Here is a 23,165-nt window from a genome sequence, read left to right on the forward strand (position 1 = left end):
GGGGAGGATTGTCCCGCCCATTCTGCCTTAAGGTTGTCTCTTCTCCTGTAGCTTAGGAATTTGAGGAGACAGAACTCTTCAAGGGTTCAGCCTGAGAGCACAAAGCTGGTTCAAACCTGGCCCTGTTCCTGTACGGTCGCCACAGTTTGGGTAAGTCCCCTCTCACAGCCTCAGTTTCCTTATTTGCAAAATGGCAATGTGAAGAGATGTCCAAGCACAACGCCTCCAGAAAGACAGCATTTATTTCCCTTGGGGGGCACCAGCACCAGGAAGCAGGATTGGAACAGTGCTAAGGGTCCTATCCCAGTTTTGAACAATATTTAGTTTTTTTCCTCAGCCTATTCATTATCTAGTCCTAGGGACACTCCTTGAGGTGGAGTGGGTGGGACTAGCATAATTACCTCCCAGAGGAGAATAAGGGTCTGGTGAGGTGGGATTTGCCCAGGGGCTGCCCCAGGAGGCCCACCCAGAGCTCCTGACTCTCTTCCCTAAGAGGCAAAGGTCAGGGCTGCCCAGGAAGGCTGGAGGGCAAACAATGGTGAGCAGCGCTGAACTTTGAGAGAAGGGCCTCCCCTTAGACACCCTCCTTGACACCCCCCACACCTCCCTCCTATAGCTGAGGGATAGTCTTCCCCAGGTGCTGGGACCTCTGGCTCTGACCTCTCACCTCTGACTTCTGGCCGTGCGTAGGTGCTCTGAGAACCAGAGTCACGACTGAGGGGACCGGGCAGCAGTGGCTGTGGCTCTGGGAGTTAACGATTTACAAGGGGCCCCTTCCTGAGGCCTCCCTCCTCCTAGGCATGGCAGGCAACCCGTGACTGCCCAGGCGGCTAGACACAGAACCAGTCCCGCCAGTTCAAAGAGGAGTTCATCCCAGGCCCACCCCCAGGCACTACCTGAGCACCCCATTCTCTGGAGTCTGAAGGCAAGGCAGAGTAGAAGCTGATGGGTGGGGTCCTCTGGTTTTAGACTAGGTCCTGTTTTCAAAAGTCCCAGTGTAAGGGGCATTTCTGACCCTGCTTTGCTTTCAGGGCCAGGTCTGTGAACCCCACCCCTCCACCTCTGCTGGGCTTCCCCAGACCACCCCACCTTCGCCTGCAAGAGGTGGGTAGAGCATTTTCAGGGCAGGCTAGCTCTGGATGCTGAGGGTACCCCTTCATTGGGCTCCATGTAGGGCCTCCAAGTTTAGGACTCTCTGCCCTCCCCCTCCAACAAGGCCCCATTCAGTTACCCTCTGGTCCCTCCCTCTTCCTGATGGGGTGGGGAGGGTGCCTGGAGCCATAGCTTTGGCCTCCAGGAGCTCACAGTCACACTCCCATAGTACAGACAGTTGAACCACGAATGTGCCTAAGAGAAGTCAAGGACTACTCTCAGAGGCCTGGTGTTCCCCACACTGTCTCTACTCTCTTTCTTCCCTTCACACACAGGCTGACTTCCCTGTGGCTGGCAGAGAATGGGCCTATGTCTGGTTGTCTGGCATGTGCGTAGCATGTCTGCAAGTCTGTGGCAAGGGAAAGTACAGAGTGTGAGTATGTGTGTTGGCCTGGTCTCTGCTCCCTATCAACTTAACCCCAGAGTTATTTTGTTCTGTGACTGGAGTTCCTGCCACCCCCCACAATGCCCTCCTCCCTTCTTGCATTTTTACAGCTGAGATCCCAGCTGGGGTCACCAAACTGGCTTCTCAGGGATGAGTGGGCCTTGGCTTCCTAAGAGATAGACCTGGCTTTTCTCAAATTTCTTTTTAGTTGCACGCCTTTCTTGTTCCTTCAATGGTCATTGTGGCAGGACCTAAGGGCCAATAATCAGTACATGATGGCTGAGACCCCAAAACCCTGGGCCGATGTCTGAGCAGTTAAACCTCTTTCTTTCCCTGCCCATATCTGCACCCCCAGTCCTGCCTGGAATTTTGGTTGAGGTCACAATGCAGTGTGACCCCACTGAAGATCATCCTGTACCCTGCCCTGAGATAGGGCTCCAGATGCCCTTGCTCCCATCTTCTTTGATACAACTGAGGGAAGTAGAGCCCAAAGAGGGATAGACATTAGACCAGGCTCTGGATTGGCCATCTTTATTGGAGACCCTATCTCCTATACCCCCTCCCTGTGCACCCACTTCCCAGTCATTGGATGATTAATCAATGGCCATCATTAGTTGATAAATGACAGTCCTGGAAAAGGCAGATCCCACAGACAGGCATGGTTTTAAATCCAACTTTTGCTACTTTGTAACCTTAAGTGGGTGTCTGAGCCTGAGGATTGAATAAGCATATGCCCAGAAAGCAATTAGTACGGTGCCACACATCAGAGGTGCTCGGAAAGATGTGGATGACCATGGTTACTACTGGTACCAACTTAGTGCCCAGGCTTTAGGTGCAGGGCAGATAGGAGATTCTCCCTTTCACTCAGAGTTTTCATGGGTGGTGGTAGTGAGGTGACAAGGAGACAAAGGAGCAAATAAAAACTACATCTGCCTTAACCTCACAAAACAAACTGAGGGTTGCTAGGGGTAGCGGCTAGGGAGAGGGTGGTTGGGTTATGGATATTGGCGAGGGTATGTGCTATGGTGAGTGCTGTGAAGTGTGTAAACCTGGTGATTCACAGACCTGTATGCCTGGGGCTAATGATACATTATATGTTAATAAAAAATTAAAAAAAAAAAACCTACATCTGTGCACTTGTGGCCACAAGAAGGGACAGATGAGGGCCCCCAAAACCAGGCCACAGAGTACAGTTGTTCTGCGCTTCCACTGCAAGAAGGCACCTGGTAAAGAGAGTAGGGGCACTGAGAGACAGTCTGTGATCTACTATCCAAAGGGTGTACCTCTATGGGACAGCTAGGGGCTCAGTGGAAAGAGCATGTGACTCTGGATTGCCCGGTTGCAAGTTCAAGCCCCAAGTTGGGTGTAGAGATTATAAAAAAATGAATTTAAAAAAGGGTGTATCTACCTTTGTCCAAAGAGGTTACTTTTTTTTTTTTTTACTTTGTATAAAGGCCAGTGGTAGCCCTGTCAATATGGGCCAAACTGAAGTTGGAAATGGAAGTCAAAGAAATGGGAGGTGACACATGCCCTTGGTCTTCCATGAGGAGTTCCTGAGATAAGCTATAAGACCCTCCTGGCCGGAGGGAACAGTATACACAGCCCCAGAAACTTGAACGGTAGTTTTAGGGAATCTAAGGGGAACCCCCAGTGTTGGGTGATGGTGGTCAGCGGGGCCCAGGGTTTGCAGAGGGGTAGGGCTGATTAGAGAAGCCAGGCTGTGCTGAGGAAGGGGCTTGGGCAGAGCCTTATGAGTTCTGAGGATTCACTAGAGGAAGCTATGCCAGTGAATCCCAGGGTAGATTTGTATTTACGAAGCTTCTCTCGGAAGAACAACTTTGGTGCCCGTCTCATATAAGTTTCCTCATCTGACAAGTAGGGATGACACAACTGCTGACAGTGAGGCCAGGATTAAATGAGCTAATGTACCTTAGCTGTTTAGCCTGATGCCCTGCTCAGGGTAGGGCTTCGTAAACATCGGGTAGACATATCCTAACCAGAATCCAGGGGAGCAGTATCCAGGGTCCCAGACTGATTGGTAAAGAGGGTGCAGGTCTTCTCTCTTCCCTCAAGGTGCTAGAGCCTTAAGAAATTTGATAGCTGAGGCAAAACTAATTGGTTGAGTAACACTGAGAAACCTAAATATTCCTCATTGGAGGCAAAGAGAGAGGAGAGAGAAGAAAATAGTGAACCAGGGTGGTTTCAAATCTTGTGGAAAGGGTCTGGGTGGGGACGATCTTCCCCAGGGCCAGAGACCTCCCAGCAGTCCTCCCTGGATGCCCTCACTTGTCTTGTTTGTGAGGGGCAGAGTTCTGTGTGGATGGCTTGTGATGTTTCCTGTTCATGTTATATTCTCCAGATGGACAGTTCTGCCCCTCTCTTTTCTGGTTCCTACCTGGGTCGAACTGGTGAGAGTCTGAGTCTTCCTGTAGGTTTTTAATTTCCAGGAGAAGGAGAAGGTTCCAAGATCCAACCTCTCAACTGGGCCTGGTGTATGCCAATACTGCTTGCCTGAGAAAGTCACCATTGGGATGATTTGGCCATCTTCATTGCAGCCTGCAGCCCCTTGGCCTTTGTCCTCCTCACTTGGGAGGTGGGGACAGGGTGGAGGGGGGGTGTTGTTGTAGAGGTCTTAAAAAACAAAAGCAGATAATTAATAGTAATTCCCTTACGTGGAGCTATGACCCACTCTCTCCCATGAATCCCAACATGAAGCTTTTTTGGGGTGTGCAGAATCTGATTCTGCCCTGAGCCTAGATTGCAAGAGCCTGCAGGATTGAGTTTCGTTTCTTTGCTCTTACTTCTCTGAGACCTGCTGCCGACTCCTGGGGAATAGGTCTCCCCTCACAGTCAGAAACGTAGGTAGAGGTGGGCTAAGTACTTGGAGATCCCCAAGCATCTAGATCTGGGACCCTGCCTCCTTTTTCCTTATGTGGTGGGTGCCCAGTACAATACCTGACACTCATGGTGGGGCCCAGAATATTTATCTTAAAGCAGTTTAGGGGTGATAATCTGGAGGTGTTCAGTTGTCTTAAAGCTGAGTTCCCATAGCAAGTACCTTGCTTTTACTCACATGGTATGTTAGTTTGGGATGGCTTTGAGGAGGGGTGCTGGAGAGAAGAGGGGAGAGAGGAGAGGAGGGGTTAAACACCTCCCTTTGGAGCCATTCTTGGCACTTAGTTAAGGGAGGACACTTCTTAGCATTTGTGGAGGGGAGGTAGTGTCCATGATGCCTGGAGAGGGGTCACTGCCTGTGGCTTGGGAGGCCAGGATGACTAGAGAAGCAACACATTTCAGATGAACTCTGCCCTTTGACACCTCCCTTACTCCCCTGTCCCTGCTGGGTCAAGGTCCCAAGGCCAAATTTAGAATGCTTGGAGAATGGGCACCAGTGCCTCCCAACACACACACCCAAGACCCAGGCCCCAAGGCCCTCTCCAGCTTTGGAGACAGACTGGCCACATAGAGGAGAAGAAGAAGTGAGGTGGGAGCTGGTTTCAGTTCTCTCACCAAGGCTGTCTGTGCCTGTGGCTGGAGGCACCAGGTCGAGGCAGTTAACTCCCTGTTATCTGGGCTGCAATCTATTTGGGGCTGTACATTTAACCCTTGGTAGACTTCCCCAACTGCCCTCCTCCTCCCCCATTAGGGTCTCCTGTCTTTTTTTTCTTTCTGCCTGGAGGAAACACAAACCCACCCTTACGAATTCCACAGATTCAGAGAAACTTCCCACTTTGGGATTATCTGCACTTTGGGATTATATGAGCCTGGGGCTTGCTCTGTGGGTCCCTGAGGTGAAGAGAAGACATCTGCAGCTTGAGGATTAGCCCAGGCTGGGCAGATGGAGGGGGCATTGAGTGAGGGCAAGGATGTTTGGGCACAAATCTGTACCCACTGGGCTTTTGTTCTCTTTCAGCCAGTTTCTATTGAGTGCTGCTTTGTGCCAGGCACTGTTTCAGGCTCCAAGTTTGTAGGCCACGGTTCCAAGGAACCACAATGTAGTTGCCTTAGCCCCAAGAATCAGGGCTGGGGTTGATGCTGGCATAGGAGATAAACTGTCCTTTCTCCGATTGGTTTTCTCATCTGTAAAATGGGGACAGAAATCTCTGTCCCTTTTCTCCCGGGGAGCTAGAGCCCACTGAGTCCCAGAAAGCGCTGTGGGAAGGGTGGGGTTTTTGAACCCAGAGTCGCTCCAAGTGCCCTAAGCTAGGAGTTCCAGGCCCTTCGCGCACCTGAGCTGAGGGGCGCGGCCAAACCCTCCCTACTGGTCCCCGTCGCTTCCGGCCCGCCGAAGAGAGGGGCCAGAAGGACGGCGGTTTCCCCGTAAGGTAGGCTGCCAAGCCCATGCATCCCTCACAAAATAGGGAAGGTCCTCTTATTTTTTGTAAAGTTGCGGAGAAAAGAGATGAAGACGGGGCACGCTGGGGGAGCTGAGCCTGGGCCGACCTCGTCAGAGCGAGGGGAGCTCCAGGCGCAGTGGCTGCGGCTCCGGCCTCAGAGCCTGCGGCGTCCAAGTGGCCAGAGCAGCTCTGGGAGGGAGGCGGAGGGAGGAGGGAGGGGAGCTGAGGTGGAGTGAGGGGGGGGGAGGGAGCGTTGAGTCCGGTCCGGGTTTTGCCGGCAGCCCCCGGGCAGCGTTCAGAGCTCCTGCCCGGGCGGGCGCGCGGCGGCGGCGGCGGCGGCAGAGGCGGCGGAGCCTGAGCGGGGATGTAGAGGCGGCGGCACTGGCGGCAGCAGAGGCGGCGGCGGCGAGAGCAGGCGCCCGAGCCGAGCGAGTAGATCGCCCGAACCTTGTCTCCCGAAGCCTGGCCCCGCGTCCCAGCCCAGCCCAGCCCGCAACCAGCCCGCGCCCAGCCATGCGCGCCGCCTGCTGAGTCCGGACGCCTCACGCTGCGCCCTCCGCCCGCCGCGCCGCGCTTCGCTCGGGGGTGATTAGTTGCTTTTTGTTGTTTTTTAATTTGGGCCGCGGGGAGGGGGAGGAGGGGCAGGTGCTGCAGGCTCCCCCCCCCTCCCCGCCTCGGGCCAGCCGCGGCGGCGTGACTCCGGCTCCGGACCCGGGCGCGGCGGGCGGCGCGGCTGGAGCGGAGCGCACCGCGGCGGTGGTGCCCAGAGCGGAGCGCAGCTCCCCGCCCCACCCCTCCCCCTCAGCCTCGCGGCGGCGGCGGCCGTGGCGGCTTGGACGACTCTGAGAGCCGGTAGGTGTCGGGCCACGGCCCTCCCCCGAGCCCCCCCCCGGAGGCCGGCCCCCTCCCCTTCCCCGCCTACCTCCCTCTCCTCCCCCGGGGCCCGGTGCGCGGCCGGGGCCGGAGTTCGCTGCAAGTCGGCGGAAAGTTTGGCGGCGCGGGCTCCCCCGAAGTTCAGGTGCGGAGAGCCAGGGACGGGGAAGGAGGGGTCCGTGTTTGGGAGGGGCTGGGGGCGCCGGCATGGAGCCCTGGAGCCTGGGAGCCCTAGCGCCGGTGATCGCTCGGTGTCCGCTGCTATAACCAAGCCTCCCCAAGCCGCAGTCGGCTCCGTCGCAGATCACTGAGTACAGACAAAAAGAGGGGTTTTAGGGTCGGGGACTGCGGGTTGGGCGCCGTGCGTTGGGGTGAGGCTCTCCCTGCGGGGTACCGTCCCCTCCCCAAGTACTCGAGCTTGAGGGCGCTGGGGCGGCGGGAGCCCTGGTCCTCACCTCTCGATGTTGGGCGGGCGCTCCGCCTGCGGGGGCGGCTGATTGGAGATCTGCGGCGCACACTCCCCCCGTCAGACCCCTCGCAGCCCTGTGTTTTGGGGGCTACGGTAACTGCTGCCCTGGACCACGCGTGGCTGAGTCTCTCCCCTCTCCACTTGGAGGGGGCGGCGGCCACTTCTACATTTTCCCTCCGGTTCCTCGCCCCCGCTGCCCGCGGGGTGCCTGGCGGGCTGATCAAGTTTGACCTTTTTTTTTTTTTCCGTCAAAGTATCACCCCCCACCACCACCTCCGCGCCCCGCGGCCTCTCTTTCCCGTCCTCCCCAGCCTTGGGGAGTCTTTCAGCCTGTCTCCCGAACCCCGCGTGGCCAAGCGGCGTGCAAAGCCAGGGAGGCAGAATGGGGGTGTTCCTCTGGCTGCGGAGTGTGGGAGGCGGGTGTCCCAGGCGCCAGCCTCGCTGCTCTGACCCCAAATGTACCCATGAAGTTCGGCCCGCAAGCCCCCCTCCCCTTTGCTTCCCTAGAGCGAGGGGCTGAACCGCCGCGAGAAGAATGTGTTAATTTTCTTGCTGGGGGAAGTTGTCCTCTCCCGGAATGGGCCGCTTTCCGGCGGGGAGTGCGGGGTGCGCCTGGCTTTGTTTATTTGTAGGATCGACCGAAAGTGAGTGACCCCAGTTTTTAAATGGGGGGCTGCCTCCGGGACCTGTCAGAAGAGCTGAAGCTCCCAATGAGGGACCAAGATAGCCTTTTTTTTTTTTTTCTTTCTTTCTTTTTTTTTTTCCCGCTCGGAAGGGGTGCGCGGAGTTGGGCCGGTGCCACGGGCTGCAAGGAGGCAGCAGCAGATTTGGGGGGTTCTGTAGGGACTCATCTGGAAAGACTAACACCTTCCTCCTTCAACTGAGACGGGGGTCTGAAGGGCTGGCAGCCGCGCCCTACTTTGCCCCCTGGATCCTGGGTGGTCTTTGAGTCGCATCTTCGTGTTGGGGGGTAGCCGAACCGGGATCCGGGGAGCCAGCCTCTTGACCTCCGCCTTTCCGTGAGCGGAGAAGGCTGTTCGGAGTCCTCGTTTTTGTGGTGGGCCCAGCCCTCCCCCCCCACCGCCCTGCGTTTGTTCAGGAAGCGCTGGGGAGGGGGGCTTGTGTGATCGTTCGGCCCTCGCCCCCGCCGGAGCCGCCCCGGGCGGCTGGCAAACAGAGTCCCTTTCAAGTTTTCCGCTGGGGCCGCCTGGCGGGGGCTGCGTGCGCGGTCGCTGCGGACTTGTTTGGAGCGCTATTTGAACGCCCGGCGCCACCTCAGCTGCCCCGGCCCGCGGGGGCGGGGGTGTCCTTCCGTGCAACTGAGAGCATTTAAATTAGACGTTTTTACGGGTCGTACCGGTCTAAGCTTGGCGTGAGCCGCCCCCCCCCCCCGAAAGACCCCGTCTCCTGGGTCCCAACTGCCGCCGGAAACCTAGGAACTGGTACCCGAAGTCTTTTCCCAAAGCCCTTTTTGAGAACGATGAGGGGAGACTTGAGGTCGGTGCTACCTACTACTGCGTAGTGTTGATGTAGCAGTTTCCCTGGATGAGACTCAAGCAAGAGCTGGGTGTGTGTGGGGGGGGGGGAGTGGCCCGCTCTGCAGCTGTCACCCCCCTCCCAGAACGGAAATCGTTCTCTCCTTGGGGAGGAGGGAGAGGGGGTGATTTTTGTCCTGGGAAGGAGTGGGAACAGCTGAGGAAAGGTTGGCCTCTGAGTTCCCAGTCAGCCCTGGGGAGCTTGGTAGAAGCACCCCAACCTCTTCTTGGCATGAGCTAGGATTCTCCCAGGGAAGCCCCTAGCCAGCCTTGTGGCTCCCTTTCCCAAGCCACCTCCCTTTCCAAGGTGGGGGCAGAGGTTCCTTGGCTGTCTGTCTGTTGGCGCCTTATTTATGTGTGTATTTGGACCCGGCTGTTTTCCCGGCTCAGCAGGTGACCCTGGCCTGGGCCTCCTATCTCTCCCCCGACAGAGCCTGTTGACTTACCCGTGGGCCAGCGGCCTCGTCTTTATCACGTGAGGCCTGGAATGTCCACCCGGCTGGGCTGGGCTGGGTGGGGGAAGGGAGAAGGAGGGGAGGATTCTGCATCCAGGGCCCAGGCCAGCCCAGGCCTCTGTTCCATGGGCTCCCACTGTGAGCCCCCACTCTTGATGCCTCTCTCAGCTTTTTGACTGCCTTCTACCCATTTGGGGAATATGAAACTGAGGCATATAGGAGTGTGGCAAGCAGGGTTGTATCTGGATAAAGAACCAAGTCTCTGGGAATTAAATACCCCACCTTCTTTAGGGCCCCACCTAGTTATTTGGAGAGTGGAATGGAAATGGGGGTCTCTCTGGGGGGTAGGGGTGTGGGCTGGGCTGAGATCAGCTGACTTTTTAGGATGCAGAATATGGTGGAGAAATGAGGGGATGTATGGATGAGCCAGACCCAGACCCGGGCCTGCTTTCCTAGAGCCCACTGTCTGGTGGGATGACCATTAAGGCAGAACTAACAACTCCCCAGCTAACTCCTGGAGCCTGGCCTTATTGGCTGAGAATGGGGCAGGGCTTGGTTATTGTTATTACTGTTATAATTATTGTCTGTTCTTTATGTGTAAATAACTTAGTCATTCATTGCCCCAGTGTGTATTTTCTGAGTACCTACTGTGTGTCAAGCCCCACCTTTCTGGGACTGCTAAAATGAATCACTGACCCTGGCCCTGCTTTGGAGGCAGGCCCCTGATAGAAGCTCCTCCCACTTTCTCCACCCCCTGAGGCCTGAATTGGGGCTTTCCCCCCCTTTATTCTGGTGCTCTCCCTCCCTGATCCCCACCACCTGGTGCTGTCCTAGCCTGTGTATGTGTGCCTGTGTGTGTGAAGTGTCCTTGATTGAGTGTATTAATAGTTAAACTCTCACTCATAGCTGGAACTCACCAGACCACAAAAAGCCTCCCCAGTTACTCACGCGCTACTGCCCAACAAGAATATCCCACTCAAGTTTTTTTTTTTTTTTTCCCTTTCTCTTACTTTCCCCTTCATTCCCCCCAACTCTGAGCCCACCTCCCAGGCTACAGACAACGAGAAAGGGCTGGCCCCCTCAAAGACCCAGGAATCCCCCAGCCAGTCCACCTGCCCCCTAAAGCCCAAGGCAGTGTCAGCTGCTCGATGAGGCTGTGTGGGTCTCGTCTGTGTGTCTGGGATGTGGGAAGCTAGGTGATATGTGTGCATATGACTCAGGGCATATCCTATCTGTGAATCTGTGTGTTGAATGTGTGTCTGTCTGTCTGTCTTGTGGGGTAGGAGTCTGTGGGTCTGGGAGTTGTGTGGGTCTGTATTGCATCTGTACTTGTGTGTTTGTGAATCTGAGTCTGTATCTGAAAGTTGGGTTTATCCTTGTGAATCTGGGAATATGTATATTCTGAGTTGTGTGTGCTTAGAATTTTGAAGTGTGTACTCGTGATTTGTGTCTGTGTGTTTTGTATATTCTTGTAAATCTGGGAGACCCTGACTCCCTGAGCAGTGTGTCTGAATTGGGAAAGAGGTGTGTGAATGAATCTGGGAGTGGGCATATCTGAGCTGTGCGGGCAGTAAGTGAGTGGTCTGTGTCTGTTTTTCGCCGCTGGTGCCTGTGTTCCTTTCTCTTTCTCTGTCTGCCCGGCTGTCTTTCTGAGTCTCTTCCTCTCCCGTTGAGGCCCTGAGTGTGTGTGTGTGTGGAGCGTTGAACCTCTCCCACCCCGTCCTTCCCCTCCTCTGCCCTCCCTGGCAGTAACTGGGCAGCCTCCCCGTCTGCCTGCCTGCTGGGAGTTTTGGAAGCTGTGGAGGGAGACAGGCTGGGGCCGGGGTGACAGCGCGTATCCACGGCGATGGCAGCCTGTGATTATGGGAATAAAAGGATTTTAAGGTCATGGGTGGTTTTTTTTTTTTTGTTCTTTTTTGTACACCCCCCCCCACTTTGTTGGAGCCGGTAGCAGCAAAGGGCCAGAGCTGTGTGTCTGCAGGTTGGAAGTCTGTCCCCATGCAAGTGAATGTGGATATGTGGTGCTTTTTCTAGGAGTGTGAACACATGTGTGGACATGCATGAGCAGAGCCTGTGATAATGTATGTTCTACATGTGTTCTGTCTGCCTCCTCCCCATGTGAGAGTCCGCGGGGCTCTTCCCTGGGGAAGAATTCCCAGGAAAACTTCTTGCTTCTGGGTGTGACATGGAGCTGGAACGCTACAGTCCTCTATGTCCTGAAGAGCTGTCTGGCCCCAATCCTTGTCTTCCCGACCTTCACTTCATAGTAGGGTATCTTTTGCCAGAGACTGGCTAGGCCCAGTCACCTGGGCCAGGCCACATCTTGGGGTGTCAGTGCCCCTGGCCCAGCTCCAGCCCCTGTAATTGCATTCTGCCGCCTAATCCCCCGCCAGCTCAATTAGATCGCAAATTCTTCTTCATTTCCTGCCTCTGATGCTGGCCTCCCTCTGGGCTCACAGGGCCTGGGAGAGAGGGAGGGGATCCTGCCCCCCTTCCGCCAGCACTGGGGGCTTTTGCAGGGGTGTGATTAATTGCTGGCACACTGGCCCTGGGGTGCAGGTTGGAACCCTGGGGCCAACAGGATGGGCTTCCGGTGGCCGTCTTTGGAGACCCTCAGTATCCCCATGCTGGGGGAGGGGCTTGCATTACCTAGTACAAGGGGCTCTGGGTAGACCAGGCAGATAGCTCTATGCCAGGCCCCTAGGCAGTGCCCTCACCCCGGGTTCCCACGGGCTCTGCTCATGTCTTGTTTCCAGAGTAGTTGCTGGCCACTCCCTGGCACAGCAGTTGTAACCTTGTTTTTGACCTTTTAATGGTGTGTGTTCTGGAGGTCAGTAGGACCACTGAGTCCTGGGTTCTCTCCTGGGTCCTCTTACCCCCCTCCCTTGACCTCAACCAGATAAGTATGTTTGAGCACTAGTTCCATATCCTGGCCGTGCCACTGGCTGGCTGGCTGGCTGACCTTCTGATGCGTTGTCTCTCTGATCCTCAGTTTCCTTATCCCTGAAATGGGATCATAAGAGTACCTGCCTCACACAGCCATTTTCAGGGGGACAACAGGGATGGTTGCTTCGTGCCTAGCACCAGCGCTAACCCACAGCACGCGATAAAAGTTGGCTTCTGCGGTGGACGAGAACTTCATATCCCCCAGTGAAAATGAAGAAAAGATTATGTGACTCACCCTTAGCATTTCTATCTCCATTCTGCTCGTTACCGGCTGTGTGGTTGGGCACATCACTTTGCCTTTCCAGGTTTCCCTTCCCCATCTGTAGAATGGGACTGATATGAGGCCTGACCACATAGGACATGGGAGAGTTAGGCACGTGAAGGTGCTTAGCCCAGCTTTCCCCCCCAGCAGGTTTTCAGCCTATTGCTTGCCCTCTTTTTCCTTTGCTTACACCAAGTCTAGGATGGTGTGGGCCTGGCAAAGACACAGGCTCAGGGACAAGGGGACTGGCCAAGGTCATGAGGCTGGTAACGGGACCGGAGTGGGGTGGGAGGGCTAGGGAATGACCTGCTGGCTTGCTCGCTCTGGACTCGCTGGCTCAGCTGAGCTGTGAGGCATGGACTTCCCTCCCCACTGGTCTCTGTGGAAAGTGGTGGCTTGGCTGATTTTTTTTCTGTAAAGGGGAAGCTGGATGTCTACCCCCTCCTTCCCCAGGAGGCACCCGTGGCAGCGGCTGTGCTGACAGGCCTCCTGGCCTTCTTGCTAGGGTAGCTGGCAGCTCTGGAAGGCCGACTGCACACAGCTCAGCCAGAGGGAAGAGGGAATCGCAGAGGTCCCCTGCCATGGCTAATCCCCACGGCCCCTCCCACCCTCAGCCTGTTCCTTTTGGATGGAAAGACAGAAAGGAGCCACAGCAGGAGAGTTGGGGAGACTGGCTCTGCTGGAGGTGGTGGAGAGGGTGGGGGTGGGGAGTGAGGCGCCCTCTGCTTCAGGGTCCTGGTAGCTCCATGGCTAGTCTCCTTATTTCTATGACCTCTGTCACTCACTGGCCTAGGTTCTTTAATATTTCATGGCCCATGGAGCCAGCCCCTTGCCCCAGCCCCCTTTGTCTGTCTGCCACCCCCCCTTGGGGCGTCCCTGTCACTGAATTGCTGAATTACTGACCCCAAGAGGCTGCCTATGTCTTCCCACAACTGGCCCTAACACCTCCTCTGTCCCTCCTGTCTGCCTCCCCCATGCCTCTCCTTGTCACACCTTCCATCTCTCCTCCACATCGTCTCCCCTTTTCTGACATCTCTGGCCATCTCCCTGCCCTTTTCCTCCATTTTCCTCTTTTGTTGGCCTCCTCCTCCTCAGCGGAACAGAAACCGTGGCAACTGCTCTGTCTGCCTGCTCCCCTGTCCACCCCTTCCTGCCCCCTCCCCCTGGCTGCGCTGGGCGTGAGAGCTGGTTTTATTTATTTTTCTGTTTGTTTGGGAAGAGGGTAGTGGCGGTTCTGGGCCCTGGCTGCTGCGCTCTGCCTAGAGCAGCGGGCAGGCGGGCCGTGCTGGCCTCCCAGGAATGTGGCCCGGACGCCCCGCGCTATATTTACTCCCCTCCAGCTGCCGGCCCCAGCAGGGCAGAGCCAGGCCTGCCCGGTGGCCCTGTGGGAGCTCTATACCCAACCTTCCCTGTCCAGTGGACCCCACGTAGCCCTGGAGCCCACCACTCCCCCTGCCCCTGTCCCTGTGACCTCTTCTGACCTCCTTGGACTCGCCTGGCCTACCAGCAGGATCACTCATGTGCCATGCCAGAACGGGTATAAAGTGCGATGCTGGTGCCTGATTCCTGTGGGGCAGCACCTGGCAGCCCCCCACCCCCGCCCAGAGCCTAGCCTAGGCCTGTAATCTGGTGGCCAGAACTACGCAAAGCATCTTTCTGGGGCTCTCCTTGCCAGGCATGGTCCCGGCTCTGGCCACAGTCCCCTCTGCTGTGTGCTCAGTGCTGCTGGGCGGGGTAGGGTAGGACAGGGGCTGGGAGCAGCCCTGGGCAGCTCTGTTCCATGACCTCCTCTCCCCCTTCCACAGAACTTGCCGTCTGCTGGACCTCCCGGGTTCCTCCCTTGGGCACGTGTGTGCCCACCGAAGTGCTTGGACATACGTGTGCAGTACCCATGAGCACATGCTGGAGTGGACCTCCCTTAGAGGCAGGGCCATGCCTCCTGTCATTGCTTCCCTCATTCATCAGATGCTTACAGGGTTTTGTGAGCTCGCTCCTTGCCAGCCTTGCAATGGGATGTGGCAGTGATTCCTTCCTGTCCCCTCAGTGTCTGGCACCAGCTGAGTGTTCGAAGAGCTTTAGCTGCTGCTCTAATCAATTGCTGTCCTCCAGTTATTACTATAATAATAATAATATGTTGTCGCAATGGTGATGGCGATGGCTAACCTCCTAAACCTGGACTGGGGCAGGCGCTGTGTTAGCCGCTTTCGAGCCTTCACTTCCCTTTAAATCCCCACGGTAGCCCAGTGATGGGATGCTGTTAGCATCCCCTTATACAGATGAGGAAACTGAGAGTTTGTGACTTGCCCCAGGACTTGCCACGTGAGGTTGGGTCCTGGTAATGCCCTTGACTGGCTGTGAGCGCAATGAGAACAGCCAAGGCTGATCTGCTTGTTTGTGGCACCTTCCACACTGCCTGGCACACAGTGGGCACTGCCCTGTGTTTGCTGACATTCAGGCGCCTTGCTCTCTCCTCCTTGAGGCCCTCGTCTCCCTAACGGGGGCCTGGCTCATGGTGGTGGAGGTGGGCTGATTGGCCAAGTGGACGAGTGCAAGAATGAATGAACAAATAGCCAGACGATTCTGTAGGAATGAGTGCTCTCAGGACAGTTGGGTAGGAGGTATGCTTGCGCTGGTGACCCGACTGGTATGTGGAGATACGCTGTGCCGGCTGAGGATTCCTGTAAGTGAGGTGGGGCTGGGGCTGAGAGATGGCGGCCAGGGACCAGTAAGCTGCTGGGGCCTAGCCTTTGAGCAGGTCATGTCTTCTGCCAGGACCTCAGTTTTTCCATCTGTCAGATGGGCTTGAGAGCCTTTGTCCTGGCTGGCTGTCAGCTGGCCTGGCCTGGGGTTGACCTGGGATCCTGAGAGGTGAGGGACTGTGGTGGGAAAGAGGAAGCAGTGGGTGGTGAAGACAGGAAGGTGAAGCGTGGAGCTTGGCTTGGAACCTGAGAAGCAGGGAGACCAGCCCTGACCTGACGCCCGTTCTCCCTCTGAGCTGCAGGGTGGAGGTGCAGGTTCACAAACCCCTAGCTACCCGCCTGCATTCTGGCAAGGGCTGGGCTTCCTGACATCTGCAGCTTCAGTGGCTGTGTGTGCCACGAGGGGGTGGCTTGCGCTCCAGGACTAGACCAGCTCTATCACCAGACCCATCTCATTTCCAGTTCCTGTTGACCCTGATGGGAAAGACCCAGGCCCTCCCCTGCCTGACCCACCTTCTCCAAAGCTAGATGGGGAATTGGCTAGTGGGGCCTGTGGACCCAGGCGAGATTGGGCTTGGCCCCCTTTCTTCCTGGGAGTGTTAAGATCTTGGTGGCCTAGAATTTTTAGTCGCAGGAATTCAGAATCAGAATGCCTGGAGCAGAGGGATTCTCTTCAGGATTCTTGTCGTGTTGGGATTCTAGAATCACAGAACCATGAGTTTTACTGCAAAGGAAGCGTGAATGGTCATGTTTCAATCTCGTTTGACGCCAGGAGATATTGAGGATCTGAGAGGAGGGGCTTCCCAATGGTGCCCTCAAGTGACATGAGTCTGTACGTGAGACAAAAACTCAGTTCTGCCTCTGGTCTGCCCTGTTTTGGAAATCCGGCTGGCACAGGGAGTGGGTTGTGTGGGCCCAGTCAGGGAGCAGGGGGATGCGGCTGGCCTGTGGGCACAGGAGGGGTCCTCACGGCGGTGCCCACCCACTCGCTGCCCACCCGCCTGCTGCCCACGCTTCCCGAGGCACCAGTGTGAGGAGGAAATGCCGGCTGTTGCTTCCAGCGACAGCCGGCAGGGCCGGGCGGCTTCCCAGCTCCCCCTCTGATTCATGGCCGCCTGCAGCTCCCCCCTCCCTTGGGGGCCTCAGCAGCCCCATCTGTGCAATGGGGAGAGGAGGCTCTACCCCAAAGTCTAGCGTCACAAATGCAGTACATTTGGGGTTCTTTTTCAGGACCATCGTGAGGCTTTGAGAATGTTGGGGAGATAGCCTGGGATAGCGAGCTGGGCATTTGGACCCAAAGCACCAAGCAGTTCTGCTTGGAGTTACCCCAGTTCCTCCAGTAGTCTGGGGGTGCTGAATGGGTTCCTGGACAGAAAAGTGAGGTAGTGGTAAGAGGAATAGCACTGGCGGAGGCCTAGGTCACCAGGCGCTCGCTCGCTCACTCGCTCTCTCTCTTTTTTTTTTTTTTAAAGATTTTATTTATTTATTTGACATAGAGGGAGATCACAGGTAGGCAGAGAGGCAGGCAGAGGGGAGAGGGTGGGAAGCAGGCTCCCCGCTGAGTAGAGAGACTGACCCGGGTCTCCAAACCAGGACTCTGAGATCATGACCTGAGCCGAAATCAGACGCCTGAGCCACCCAGGCGCCCCTCACCTGACTCTCCTGACCTCGATATACCCATCTGCAAAATGGAGGGCATTATTCCCTGAGGTCTCATTCAGTGTCTAGACCGCCTGGATATGTACTGGATGGTGGCAGTACTAGAGTTGCCTAGGCAAGTAGCAGAGCGGTGGGGCAGGGAGGAGGTCTCTCTGGCTACAGACAAGGGGTTAGGAGTGTGATATAGCTGCAGGGGTGGCTCTGGGAGAAGGAATGAGGTAGGGGGAGATAAGGCGCCTGCCAGCACGGCAGCGTCCAGCGGAAAATCCCAGCCGTTCTCAGGAAGTGTTTCCTCCACTGGTCTCCTGGGAGGGAGGCAAGGCAAAGCAGGAAGGAGGGTAGTTGGGGGCAAACAAAGTCCCACAGCCAGTCCAAGTGGAGATGTCCCAGGCCCGGCAGCTGGGCCGGTGCGCCCCTCGCACTGCAGGAGGGCTGGAACGCACCCCCCACCATGCTCTAAGGCTGGGCCTGTGGTAGGAGGCCAGGGCTGCCAGGAGGGGCCGGGCCATAGTCCAGATTTCAAAGCCTTCCCCAGGGGCCTTGTGGTGCCCTCCGCCCTGTCCTGAGCTGCCGCCGCGGGGGTGGCAGATGCTGTTTCATCGGCTGAGGCGAGTGGGAGGCCTCCGGAAGGTCCTCCTGGGAGGTTCCGGGGGACAGTGGGGGTGTCAGCAGCTGCCGCCCAGCCAGAGCTGGCTCACAGTGACTTCCCAGGTCCCCTCAGTACCCCAGGGTTGGGGGCCGAGGATGGTGCTTTGGAATTGAGACTGGTCCTCCCTGCCTTTGCTCCCTTCCTCCCCCAGCCCCCCCCCCGCCACTGCCCACCAAGCTTCTTGGCTCTGGCCCCCTCCCATCCCTGGCTGCGTCTGCAGAGCCCCCCGGGGAAGGCAGGGGAGGAGGCGCAGCGGGCTCAGAACAGCGGGTGCCCGCGCAGCCAAGTATTTGCGCGAGCTGTCAGAGACAGACAGGCATGTGGGGAATTTGGTGCGTGTGGGGCTGGGGGAAGCAGCCGGGTGGGCAGGCAGGCAGGAGGAGGGAAGGTGGGGCTGTCTCCCCCGCCTGTTGAACCCTGCAGAGACCACCGTTCTCCCCAGCCCAACCCAGAAGGTACCTCTGGCACTGTCTTCCTGCCTGTACCAGTACGGTGAGACAGGGACCCTGGCTGGGGTCTGATAGGGTGTAGACGCTGGGGAAGGGGGTGCCATGTTGAGGACTGGAGCCCGGGAGAGGCTGTCTGGTGGAGTGTGGAGCCAGGCAGGAATCCGGGTTGTGCCTGACTGTGGCCTCCAGGAAATAGCAGCTGTCATGCTCTTGTGTCCGCCCCCCACCCCAAACCTGGCACAACTTGTTTCCTGGCCAGGGTCCGGCTGGGGCAGATTGGAGGGGCCTGGTATTGCCCAGGCTGGGTGGAAGGGCCCATGTTCATAAGCCTACAGGTACTTGGGGTGCTGGGCAGGCCCCCCCAGCCATTCTTTCACTGAAGCAAGTTGGAGTCACTTGGAGGAGGGGATCTTGCCCCTTATTTCCCTGGATGGAGACCCCAGTTCAGTCACCTTTGTGGTCTGCTCTCCAGCAGTACCTGTTAGGTGTGTTAGGGCCTAGAGCTGAGTAACACTTGATGTTTCATATCTGAGAGCCCAGAGAGGGGGATACACTGGCCTAAGATCACACAGTGGGCTCCCCAGCCTCCTCCCTGCCCACATGTGGGTGGGGCCAGTAGGAAGAGGTGAACTTGGGGGGTTTGCTGGGGTGGGGGGACTATATTTAGTCAGCCCTGCAGAGCCAGGGGGCCCCTGGGAGCAGCTGTTAGTGGGGGGGCAGACAGAGGCCTGAAGCTGCATTTAGTCTGGACAGAAATATCCTCCCCCCACCCACCCACCCACTGGCTGGGCGGCCAGGCTGCGGGCTTGTCCCCTGAGGGGCAGCTTGCCTGGGCCTGGCGGCCGGCGGGACAGGCAAGATGACCCGATAGGCTTTTCCCAGCTCAGGTTTCGATGAAACAGGAACCGGAGCTGCAGCCTGGGCTGTGGGGGCCAGGGCAGCCGGAGCCGTGGGGGCCGGGGCTGCCTCCCCCAACTCCCCGCTTCTCTCTGTGTTGCAGGCTCCTGTTCTCCAAGGCCTGGGGAAGCTGCAGGTTATTTATCAAGCCAGCCTCCCTGCCGTGTCTGCCTGCGCCTCCCCTTACCTTACACCCCCCACCCCCACCCTGTGCTGGCGGCCATGAGCCCAGCAGAGCAGGGTGAGCTGGGCGGGCAGGCGGCAGGATGAGCTCAGGAGACATGAGTCACCCCATCCCCAGCAGCCCCACGAGGCCCTGCGGCCTGGCAGGCAGAGTGCGCTCACGCACTCCCCACACGGCACACCCCGGGGCACACGCTTGGGACAGACACGCTCACTTGGCGCACGTAGTTCCACATAGCCCAGTGCACACAGCTCACACACGGTGCAGGCCAGGTCACATAAGCTGTGGCCACCCTGGAAGCGTGATCATGCTTACACTCACAGCCTCTGGCAAACATGCAGGCAGATGGACATACATAGTCACATGTGGGCGTGCTGGACTCCCCAGAGGACCCCATACCCCACTCCAGTGAAGCAGTTGTAGGTCTGCTCCATCCTCGGGCAGGAGCCCACAGCCACACAGTTCCCTAAGATTGGGCCCGGAGCACCAACACAGTGGAGCCTGGTCTGTGTGTGCACACACATGTGCACGCACACACACAACACAGCTGGGGCTCCACGTATCCACATCCCCCCGTTAGGGTACACGAAAGAGGCCTGATCCTTGGCCATGGAGAGTCAGCTGGATTCTAAGGTGTGTGCCAGAACAGGGGTGTTTTCTGCCATTCCCCAGGCTGGCTTGGCCTTCTCTGAGGGAGGAGGTCCGAGTCTTGGGCTTGAAAGTGTTAAACCCATCCTGCCCTCCAGGTTGGGGAACTCTGACCTGGGCAGAGCGGGTTGGGGGTAAGCGGGGGAGAGGTGCAGAGGAACCAGGAAGAGGAAAGGTCTGGAAAAGAAAAGCTGTGGAAAATCAATTTTCCACGGAGTGCCAAGTGGCCAGCTGCTGCCCCCACTGAGGGGGCCAGTTCCTTGGGAGATTGGGGGGTGCTGGAAATGGGGGAAGGGACCCCCTTGACCTAGTGGGCTGTGCCCCAGGACTCTGCCTGCTCACCCTGGCATGTGTGGTTCTCTGTTCCCTTGTCTCCCATGTCTCATTTCCCCCACCTTGCTTTCAGTACCCTGAGACTTAGAATTCAGACATATTTCCTGGTTCTTAGTCTACTGGCCTGCAAAATGGGTACAGCGCTGACCTGAATACAAGGAGGGACTGGGCTGCTGGGTTGGTGGGATGCCCTCAGGGAGCCTGTAAGCTTCTGGGGCTTGCGTTCCCTGGACTGGGCAGAACCGAGGGCGTACTTCTTTTTCAGACATTGAAGAAAACACCAGTTTTCAGGTGGGAGAATTGAGTCTGATGGGACTGACTTCATGGTTGTGAAGGCCTTTAGACACAGCCACCCAACATCCAGACCACAGATCATTCTGGGTCTGCAGGATTGAGAGAGCCCAGGGAGGTTCAAGGGGCAGGTGACTGTTAAGGACTCAGGCCCGGGCTAGCTCCCGCCTCCTGGCCACACGTAAGTCCCTCACAAAGGCTTAGACAGTGGTCAGGGAGGGGAGAGGAGCCCAGGCATCCTGAAGTAAACAAACAGCAGTGGTCAGTCAGGAGGACTGGATGTCCCCTGAGCCTTGGACTCTCAAGTTGGACAGGCTTAGGCTCCAGACTTGGCTTGGTCACTGCCTACTTTGCAATCATGGGCCACTCTGACCTCACTTTTGCCACCTATGAAATGGGTATGAGCCTTATCTGTGTCTCAAAGCTGTAGGACCTGAAGTAGGTGGTGGGGTGTGGTTCTCACTATGCCACACCTGGATCTCCAGGTGAGTCTGGACCTCCTTCTGACCTGACTACTCCACCAAAGCTGGACTCCTTAATTAGCTGTCTTGGATTTAGCCTTCTTTTTTGTTGTTGTTGTTGTTGTTTTTTAAGATTTGTATTTATTTGACAGACAGATCACAAGTTGGCAGAGAGGCAGGCAGAGAGAGAGAGAGGAGGAGGAGGCAGGCTCCCTGCTGAGCAGAGAGCCTGATGTGAGCCTCTATCCCAGGACCCTAGGATCATGACCTGAGCCGAAGACAGAGGCTTTAACCACTGAGCCACCCAGGCACCCCTGGATTTAGCCTTCTTGAGGGCTCTTCTCAGCTGGGAGTGCTGAGGTGAGGAAGTAAAGAGGCTGACCCTAGGGCTGCAGGGAGGAGGAAGCATGGGAATGGGTTGGATCCAGGGAGAGGAATGTGGAGTCCTTGGTTGTCTGGACATTCCAGGAGGGCTTTACACTATGGAAGGAAATAGAGTCACCTGTAGTTCTCGGGCATTCTCAGTTCCCCAACCCCTCAGTACGCAAGGCCACAAGTTAGACTCAGCAGGGACTTCCAGGTGCCAACTGAGTTCTTTGCAGTGTGGTGAGGGGCCTGGCACACACCCGTGTGAAAGGGTGGTTGGGACCATTGGAGATGGAAGGAGCGCTGACATAAAGCAGGTTGTGCTGGGGCCTGGGGCAGAGGGAGCTTGGCAGGATATATAGGTGGGTTTTTCCCGTGGTCAGAAAAGGCATGCGAGCTGGGACAGCTGAGTGCTGCCTTCCTTGCAGACCTCAGACCTCTACCATGCGCTGGTCTCCCCCTGTGTTCCTGCTGGGAAGAGAGTGGGGGAGGAGTGCTCTCCGCTGGGCTGGGGAAACTGAAGCCCAGGGATTGGCTCAGACTCAAAGGCAAACAGTGACAGAAGCGGGGCCACAACCCAGGTTACCTGGCACCCCTGGCTTGGACCATCCTTGCCATTCTTTTGCTGCCTGGTGATGGCAGTAAAAATAATAACAGCTATCATTTCTTGAACGCCTTCTGTATGCTGCGCTGCATTAAGAACTTAGGTCCTCTCTAGGACCTTGACAAGGGTGGGGCTGTCATTGGGTGCATTTCACAGACCATGGAATGGGCTTAGCAAGGTCAGGCAACTCCTCTGAGGTCACCTAGGCTGAGGGCTACAGAGGAACCCAGATTCCAAAGCCCACTTGGACTTTATGATCCGAATCTGTGCCTCAGGGTGGGCGTGGTGGGGTGGGGGTCCTGCCCATCCTCTATAATCACATGACGAGTAATACGCCTAGTTGCGCCAGCCTCCTGCCCACCTGTGCCCAGCCCCGGACTGTCCTGGGGACCTCTGCTCTCTCAGGGCACTTCCTAGGTGTGGGCCCAAGGTCCTTGGGACTGCTGACTCTTTAGGCCTTGGAAGGGTGAGCCTCCCACATGCATTGGGAGTGGGATAGGGGCTCAGGGGATGCACCAGGGAGCAGACTGAGACCCCTTAGGGTTTGGGGGAGCTCCTTACAGATAAGTTCTGGGAAACTCAGTTGCTAGGGTTGTGGGAGCCGCTTTGGGGCTGGGTCAGGGTTCTATACCTCTCCCCTGCCCCAACCTCCCACCTTCTTAGGGGCTCCTTTCGCCTCTCGGGAGCCCTGCACAGAGTAGTTGAGAAAGTGCCCTTGAGCTGGGGATACCTTCTTCCACACACAGGGACAGCCATAGCAGTGACCCCAGTCAGTGTGCCTGTTAGCCAGAGATAGCACCAGGAACAGTGTGACCCTAGGTCAGGGCTCACTAGAGGTCACTGAGTCAGGTTTGTGTTCTGGAACTAAGTACTGGTCTCACATGGAGGGGCATACTCTCTGGGTTTAGGGTCCCAGACTGTGTGGCAAGTCACTTCCCCTTTCTGGTCTCAGTTTCTGCATCTGTGAAGTGACCGAGAGTCTGCCGGGCACCTTCTCTGGGGAGGGGATAAGTGAGTCAGACACACCCACATGCTGTCGCCTGGTGTTCCAAGGTCCCCCATGCACAGGGTTCCTGCAGCCCGCACACTGGCCATAGGGGTGGAGGGATCCAGAGTTGGGCCAGTCTGGATTTCAGTCTCACTTTCGCCATTCACACTCACTTCCCCCCTCGGCCCGGAGCCTCAGTGTCCTCATCTGTGAGATGGGTGGACCATGGTGCTTACATCTGTAGGCCGCTGTGGGAGTGAAACAAGGTAGTGTAGACAAAGCACCTGGCACAGATTCTGTTGATGGTGTTGACAGTGGAACCCCCGCATATACCCTGAGCTGTCCTCTTGGTTGCTGTCCACCCCTCCAACCTCAGTCCTCCGGGATTCTGGGAACGAGACAGCGCCAGTCTGCTGGCTCAGCCAGCTTGGCCACTGACCTTCAGAGCACCCAAGCTGTCAAGGCCGCCTGCCTGCCTGCCTGCCTGCCTGCTGGGCGGGCAAGGAGGGGCGCCAGCCAGTTC

The 23,165-nt window shown here is 57.0% G+C and overlaps 1 protein-coding gene across 4 annotated transcripts in view; it reads left to right on the plus strand.

The window, feature by feature from the left end:
- The first annotated feature begins 5,838 nt into the window (after window positions 1–5,838).
- CXXC5 (CXXC finger protein 5) overlaps window positions 5,839–23,165 on the plus strand; it is a 36,281-nt gene continuing 18,954 nt past the window's right edge. Inside the window, exon 1 of one of the 4 annotated variants that reach the window (XM_059174749.1) lies at window positions 5,839–5,862. The gene's annotated coding sequence lies outside the window, so the exon portion shown is untranslated. The other 3 variants (XM_059174748.1, XM_059174746.1, XM_059174747.1) reach the window with 3 other exon arrangements.

The sequence above is a fragment of the Mustela lutreola genome, chromosome 5, assembly GCF_030435805.1.
Source record: "Mustela lutreola isolate mMusLut2 chromosome 5, mMusLut2.pri, whole genome shotgun sequence".
Lineage (NCBI taxonomy): Eukaryota > Metazoa > Chordata > Mammalia > Carnivora > Mustelidae > Mustela > Mustela lutreola.